This window comes from Choristoneura fumiferana, chromosome Z, assembly GCF_025370935.1.
Source record: "Choristoneura fumiferana chromosome Z, NRCan_CFum_1, whole genome shotgun sequence".
In the NCBI taxonomy this organism is placed as follows: Eukaryota; Metazoa; Arthropoda; class Insecta; order Lepidoptera; family Tortricidae; genus Choristoneura; species Choristoneura fumiferana.
Genome location: NC_133472.1, coordinates 31,350,659 through 31,359,493, shown reverse-complemented (window position 1 = coordinate 31,359,493; position 8,835 = coordinate 31,350,659).

Here is an 8,835-nt window from a genome sequence, read left to right as displayed (position 1 = left end):
GAAGCTGAGGGCTTTAATGAGTCGATGTCGTAATTTTAGTCGCGCCCGTGCGACATACAATGTTTTTCTTCACATTTGCGAGTAAAATTGTATATTTGTAAAGGAAAGACTAATATTTTTTCAAAAATGCCGATACCGCTGACTACGCTCTTGACAGCGCCAGTCTCCGCCCGCCCCACCCCACGTAGCATGTGCGCGACCTGCGCGCGCCGCGTTCCTGCACGCCATGCAGTATCACACTCATTTACCGACCTTGGGCTATGACAACAAAATTAGTACGGGCAATGACTCATTTACCGACCACGGGTTTCATGACAAGCACATTAAGGTCGAGGGTTTTATTTGGGGGGTGCAACCAAGGTAGCCTGCATGTTACGACACTGTTTACGAGCAAGTGTGACGAAAACTATGATACAATTTATTTTAACTCACATGAGTTGGGGGTATTTCAGTAATAATAATAAAATCATTGATTGCCACAGAAAATAAGAGAAGGGCTACACAAATAAAAACTAAATACTTTAGATTTACTAACAAGCCTCATGACATAATAATAAAATAACACAAAAAATTACCTGCAGTAAATTTAGTAGTTAACGCGATTTTCAGAATAAACTATTACTATTTTTTATATACTATTTGCAACAGTTGAGCTACGGCATCTTTCTGTAAACATCCATTTCAATGAACTGAATGATCTTTCTACGACGGTAGTTGTTATAGCGCGAATAGGGTCTTAATCTCTTCAGGTTCATATTATCATAATGACTTATCTCTTTCATTTAAGTATATAATATTTTGTTTTAATGTATTATTATTTTCAATTAATTACTCATTAGGCAGAAACCTGCTAGAGTACATTCTGTTTTTTATGTAAATACCTACTCTTTGGCTAACGTCAAACATGCATGTGACATCTGACTGACATCAATGTCTGCCTGTGACCTGCGGGGTACTACGAAATTCAAAAATTTAATTTCGTGTCGTTTCCTCCCTCTCACTCTCGTATTAAATAATACAAGCGTCAGCGGGAAGGCAAGATACGAAGTTCGAAGTTTGCACTTCGTAATACGGGCCCTGCTTGACAGATTCCATAGATAAACCTAGATACTTATGGGTTTACTTTTCAGGTAAAGGGACTCATCCCTTTAATAAAACGAAGGTCAAACTAAGGCCAACATATGTTTGCCTATATATTCGTAACTCTTCAGTATTTTGGATCAGAATAGGACAAAATTGGTCTATCCGTCGAAATGGTTTTCGAATCAGGGTATACACTGGTAAAATATGAACAATGCCAATTGCGGACCAGGCAAGTTCGAAAATTTGGTTTCAGTTGTTATTTTAAAAGTTAATACCCATCTACATACATTTCACAATATGATTCATATTTTCGAGCGCTCAATTGCAAAAACTGCCCTGTAAAAGAGCTAAGTATATTCATAGATATGTATGATCCTGTAATATCGGATATGATAGACAACACTCGTGTCCGCCGAGTCTAGACTGAAGCTCTACGAAATGAATTAAATACCTAGTACGCTTGCCCTTGACGTCTCGGCGCAATTGACAATCATTTGTATAACTGCTCATAAGAGTACAAGGCTTTCATCATATCATCGAATGTCTACTTATATCTATTTATTTAGCCAATCTCGCACATGTGCCTGTCTGGATAAAATGAAGGTAAAAATGTAATATATTAAAGCAAACCTTAATTGTTGCTATTTAATGTGTTTTGAACGCAGAATTGGACACACCTTGCCTTTTTCGTGGTGTTGCTCATGTCACATCAAATCAAAAGAAACAAAATATTGGAATAAGTATGTGATCTATGTAGTTAGTCATGTTGATGAAAGTTATATGGAGTGGATACAGTACACACACAAACGAAATTTAAAGTCTTGGTTATTAGTTTTCAAACAGGTCACATACCTAGTCACATAGTTACTATAAAAATCGATAAGAGAACAAATACGAAAAAGTTTAATAATAATAATAATAATAATATAATCTTTATTTCGGAATACACATGACTCCATAGATGATTAGTAACAGAGCTTATTTCCTAAAGTTAGTATTTAAAATTAATCAATTAAATTAAATTATATGAGCATTAATTTCATTTAACTGCACATGCCACCCCCTTAATCTGCCCAACCCAGTGCACAAGTATTGGGCAGTCGTACTTTACAGCAAGCACGCTCAGAATGCTGTTGGAGGTCAGTCTTATACGGTCCAGCAGCGAGACTATTTTCTACCATAGTTTTTTACGAAAAACTTTACATACAGATCTACAGCATTCCAATTAACATACTTACCTATTAACTTGCCTAACACATGTTTATTTATCCAACTCATGCATGCTTTTGGAAATAAATAACCTCTTTGTTTTGTAATACCAATATTGTACAACATCATGATGATCTAAGCTGAAGAAAATGCACCTGACATCTCTTCTCATGGTGTATCTGACAACTGAAACTGAAAACTGTTCAACTTAATATTATCTACTCATTTATTATATTTGAATAAATTCTGGGTTTTTACTGATATATCGAATCTATTAGTGCAGGTACTATTTTAATTTTTATTTTCATGTTCTACCTACCTTTACTAGATGTGTAAATACATTTCAACGTAATGTTGTTTTTCAACTGAATCTATAGTACGGTGAAACAAAATTAAAACAAAAAAACCGGCCAAGAGCGTGTCGGACACGCCCAAAATAGGGTTCCGTAGCCATTACGAAAAAGTTAAGTCATATTTTACGAAGGATTTCTTTTAAGGATGTATTTTATACGGAATCTTCCAAGTTTAGGTATATTTTATAACTTAGGCTGCTATTTACTCATAAACTACTAATAATTCTCAAGTTAAAACTTAGCCGTTATAGTTTTCCTTGAAAGTTTGATATACTTACTACCATCTTGTTTTTTTTTATTTTTCCTCCCACCGATTTAGATTTTAGAGGGTGGGGGGGACGCTCGATTTTAATGAATATTTCGCAAAAATATCACTAAATCGAAAAATGATCTTAGCAAACCCCTAATGGTTTTAAAAGACCAATCCAGCGATACCCCACAATATAGGGTTGGATGAGAAAAAAAATCAACCCCACTTTACGTCTATGGGAGGTACCCTAAAAAAAATTTATTTTTATTTTTTATTGTACCATTTTGTGGGCATAGTTTACATATATATCCGTGGAAATTTACAGCTTTCTAGCATTGATAGTCCCTGAGCAAAGCCGCGGACGGACGGACAGACAGACAGACATGGCGAAACTATAAGGGTTCCGTTTTTGCCATTTTGGTCCCGGAACCCAAAAAAACAATAAACAGCAAACACAAATAAAACAAAAATGAAACTACACGATTTTTGCATTCCCGCAAAAGTCAATCGGCCGCTGACTCAGCATTATACTAAGGCGTTAGAAACCTGCAGCGCTGATATTCTATCAGAACCGTCTGTGACTCATGGAATGATACATAAATATACTAAACATATAAATAACATTAAGAAATAAAAATAGATTTAATTGTAAGTAAACAAGAAAAAAATAAATTACATTAAATCATAAATAAAAACAAGGGACAAATAAGTTGTTCAAAAACATCAGGCTGATGTACTCAAAGTGCTGGGATTTTTGGAGCATCAATAATTACTCCTTCAGCTTGCGCTTGAAGGTGTACCCACTAGACGCTCCTTGGATAGGAGGAGAAATATAATTTCAGCACTTGGTCGCCGCGAACTTAAAACTTCCGCGGAATGCCGAGGTCCGGTGTTTAGGCACAAGAGCCATTCCCGTCCGACCCACCTTCACACTGAGCCTTCACACCAGTGTTAAGGTAGGGAAATTACTTTCCCAGCCTTCATACTGACCTATTTTAAAATAATCAGTGTGACGGTGGATCATACATAATGAGTAGGTACAGTGTTAACGTTGGGTAACCAGGCAACGGTTTACCTTTCGAACTGTTGGTACCACTGCTAGGTTTTATTTTAAATAAAAAATAGGCTTACGTTTGTCCTCGATCTCGCTTGATGGAAGGCGAAGATAAGGCCTAAGATGGTACACGTTTGTCTAGAAGGGGACTGTTCACTTTTACCTTAAAGATGTCCAGATTATAGCGTTCCGGAAAACTGACCTCGGCAGAGAGTTCCACTCCTTAGCCGTCCGCAGAATGAAAACCGCTTCGTGCGTAATGGAGGAATGTCTACAACATAAGGGTGAAACCGCTCGCCGCGCCTATAACATCGTTCGGTGATGGAAAGGGGAAGGGGGTATCAGGTTATGTAAAACGAAATGTAACCGATAAAAAACCTAAAAGCAGGTCACTCACTTACTTATATACTTAAATATTATATTTTAATACAAAAATAGGTAGGTTAGGTTAGATAGGTAACTTCAGTTGCCGGAAGGGCAAAATACCCAGAAAGTGGAGCTCCGTCGAAAAGCAGCTGGACAAACTATAGTTGGACCACGGGTACGTCACGATATTTATCTGAAGAGGTTGTAACACTTGTGTTTATCTCAAGAGGTTCCCAACTTTTACACTAATGTGTCAGGTTTCCCATCCTTACTACTATTGTGAAGATTGGTAATATAATTTACCTTCATTCATACTAGTGTTAAGGCTGGGAAAGTAATTTCCCTACCTTAACACTGGTGTGAAGGCTCAGTGTAAAGGTGGGTCGGACGGGAAGCCGCACCTTGCAGTCCTGTGAATTGCAAATTTCGATGGCTTTTTCAAATTATGGGGGACATTTGCAAATTTTGGTGGACTGTAAAATTAAAAAAAAAAACTCCTTTACTATTTTGTGTAATACTGGGTCATTTGGTAAACACGTTTAATATACCTATTAGTTTAATTTTTTGAGAACTTAACTTTATTCTAAAGTCTTAACTTTTACAATAAGTTGGTTCAATATTCAAATCAAATTTATTTACCTTATAACAAGCATTAAAATACAAACAATTTTATAATTACAATTCAAACATAATCATCAATGAAATAATATATATATATATATATAATAACATGTGAAAACCAGAAATTAAATCACAATCAAAAAGTCTTAATTTGAAAATAACCACCAAAAATGGGAAAAAAAGCTTGTTGTGATTGACCCTAGATACTCGTATCCACCAACTATTCAATAGGAAGGAATAGGAAGAGGCTTTAAAAGATCGAATTCTTTAATGTTAGGAAAAAGTAATAAGTAGGTAAGTTTTGAACACGGAACTCTAACTTTATGTATAATACGCTTGCTGTACGAGTATAAGTATTTAAAATTACAAATAATCCATGTATATAGACACGAGCGCCCGTGTTAACTTTTTATGATTAACGGCAACCATTTTACACAGTTATTTTATAACTTTACAATTTAGTGACCGTAATTTCAACCGCCCGACCGACTTAGTTTTCTTTTAATAGTAAACATAATAATTAAGTAAACAAGGGAGGCCAAGAAGAGTCTCAAAGGTACTTTGTTACTGATTACTTGAGTTACAAAGCATATTGTGAAACCTACTGATTGCGGGATTCTACAAGATACAATTTTAATGCTTACGAGTGAGATAGAATCTCGTTATCACTAGATAATCCTTGATTTTGTACTTGCCAGTGTCGAATACATGCCCTGCTATAGATAGCCTGCGAACTTGCTGTTTTTTCTGTGATTTAATTTACTTGCTTTATTTTACTTAATTATTTCATTAGCTTGAGAAACATTTATTGTAATTGATATAAATGAAATACCTTTTGTATTGGTCCTTCATCTGTTGGATCTACTTTTAAAGAGATTGTTTTAAAAATAAGTCAAAAGTTAAATAAGTAATAATATCAACCAACTAAATATACCTGGTTGAAATGAAGCAGGGTTGATGATAATGAACAACACAATCGAAAAAGATACAATACAATACAATGCAATGACTATTTATTGTACACCACAAGTAGAACCAGAACCAGTAGTAGTAGTAGTTATAGTAATGCCTCTCGATTTATTCTGTGCTAGAAAGCGCTTCTTTGATTGCTTTGTTTTTTTCTAAGATTGTAATGAAAAATCGAAAATAAATCAAACTTATATAATAATCAAATACGTGAGTCAATTTCGTCCAAAGAATTCCAATCTAAGTGAAAGAAGCAACCACAGTTGCCAGAAACATTTTACTAAAATATATTTGGCAACCGTAGTTACTCAAAGCACGTGAGTGGATAAAAACGTTGTTGTCTCAAACATATTCTTACTTTTATCCGTAACAACTTACCTTACCTTTTCATTGCTCTTTGCTAAATGGTTTGCATATACCATATGTGTATTAAATATTGATCCATTATTCATTTAACTACAAAATATAAATATAGTTACTTATGCTGTTTTAGTCATGCTTGAAAACAGGATAACGTAATAACTTCAAGAACTCTTCTTTTTTCTCGCCTACCCTCGGTTTATACACTACAAAAACTATGCGTTTAGGTGTCTAACATATTACACATGCATGTAGGTAAACTGTGTGTTACACGTGTATCTGATTCCCTGAAAAAATATATATTTGTATAATGTTCGTGATACGAGTAGTATACCACGGTCACGATCACGACCAATCCTCGTGTCATTGTCATCATTTCATGTGCCACTAATACCACGATAAAGCTTCTCTATCCACTTAAGTTAATGCGGAGAAAATTTTATTCCACAAATCACGCTAGAATATCAGAAAATTTTAAGATTTTTGACTCGTATTTAAGTGCGACGGTTAAACAATTTTGAGTAACTTACAATTATGTGCTTTTTTACGTAAATGACGATGGTATCAATTGCGTGTGCATTTTTTTTTTCATTTTTTTTAATGATAGAGACTATAAATTTTATCTGGTGTTTTCCTTATCTTACTGACTTGCTGTGAAATGACAAAGTTAAGTACGATAGTGAATTATTCATTTTTATTTCCAATTAACATTTTGACATGCCAATAATAACATAAAACTATTAAGCCAATTTATTTATTTTATTTCAAGATTATTAGCGTTTAAAGTTGGTATTTAAGTCAGTTTCTTTTCTTAATTTCTCTGATCTGGAATCTTTGGGTATGTTTACGACACGCGATAAAAAAAATTGATTGCACGCTTCAAATAAATAATAAATCAGGAAGCGTAACTCAAAACAAATTCCACACAAATACCTTAAACCAAAACGACTTATGATTCAAATTCATTTTCGAGGCTGCAAATAGATGTGCTTGTGTTGTGTGTGAAAAACCCGCCTAGGAGTACGTCGGATACGCCCGAAATGGGTTCCGTAGCCATTACCAAAAAATCAAGTAATATTTTTCTAAAAATTTCGTATTTTGTACGGAATATTTCAAGTTTAGGTATATTTTTACCTTAGGCTGCTGACTACTCTTAAACTACTAATAATTCCCAAGCAATCTTAGCCGTTATAATTTTCCTTGTAATATTTGATATACTTACTACCATCCTGATTTGCCTCAAATTTTTCCACCCAACAGTAAAAATCCAAACTGTTGGTACGCTCGTTTTTTATGAAAATTTGCACTTTAAAGTTAAATATTTCGCAAACAGATCGCAGAACCTAAAAATTGAAAAGACCTATCCAACGATACCCACCACTATAGGGTTCGTCAAGAAAAAAAATCACCCCAAGTTTACGTCTATGGGAGGTACCCTAAAAAAATCTTTTCACCTCAGCACCTCAAACAGGCAGGTTTTGCTATGAGAAATCAGTGAGCAAAATCGCATTTTGCTCACTCCGTGAGACAAAGTAACTTTTTAATTATTTTTTTAAATGCTGAGTACAGTGTTGGGTCTACTCACTGAATTCCAAATATTTGAACTTTACTTTGATCTGTCATTTAACTTCAACACGAAAAAAGCGAGAGATAGGATCAAATGTGGTGATAACGATATTAAATTAAATTTTTGATATTAAAAATATATCGATAGATACCTAATAAATTACATGACAACGAAATATTTCCAAAATGTAAATTTTCCCGATCTTAACCTCGCTGCACGAAAGCCTCTCTTGTTTTTTTTATAAAATAATTCCGTATACTGACTCTACAGTTGGAATAAATACTTGTTAAATTGAATGAATATTTAACAAATCTATTTAAGTTTATGTAATAGAAATCTTAATAAAATTCATATTTAAAGGGAAATCTTAATAAAATTCATATAGGTTTAATAACATTTATCATAAATTATACGTTTATTGTTCAACCTTTTTAATGACCTGAGGCTTTTTGCAGTATTAAAAAATTAGTGTGACATATAGCACAAGAAGGTCTAAGTTCAAATTAGAATTATTAGTATGAGAGAGAGAGAGAGAGAGATTATAATTATGAGTATGAGATTTGTATTGTATCTCATGGGCACTTTTTTATGGTTTTAAATGTGATTATTTTATTTGTTTCTTAATAATCGGATTATATTTAATAAAATTGTGTTTGTTTTATAAACAGGTAGGTATATGGGGTTTTACTCTTATGTTACATTTAAATGATGTTCTCGATGCTGAGGTGAAAAATTGTATGTGTCACACGAGACCAAAGTTTTTTTGCATCTCGTATATTTTAATCCCTTGATGCTCTCAGGATTCTAACATAGAATCACTCGCTGACGCTCGTGACCTTCGCTTACTCGGGATTCTAAATCAACACTCGCAACAAAAAACAACTTTGCTCTCTTGTTGCACAAATTACTATTGTCTTTTTTATTTCTCCACTTTCTTGGCGTGACTGATATGTATATTCATGCCAAATTACAGCTTTCCAGTACTAACGGTCTCTGAGCTTAGCCA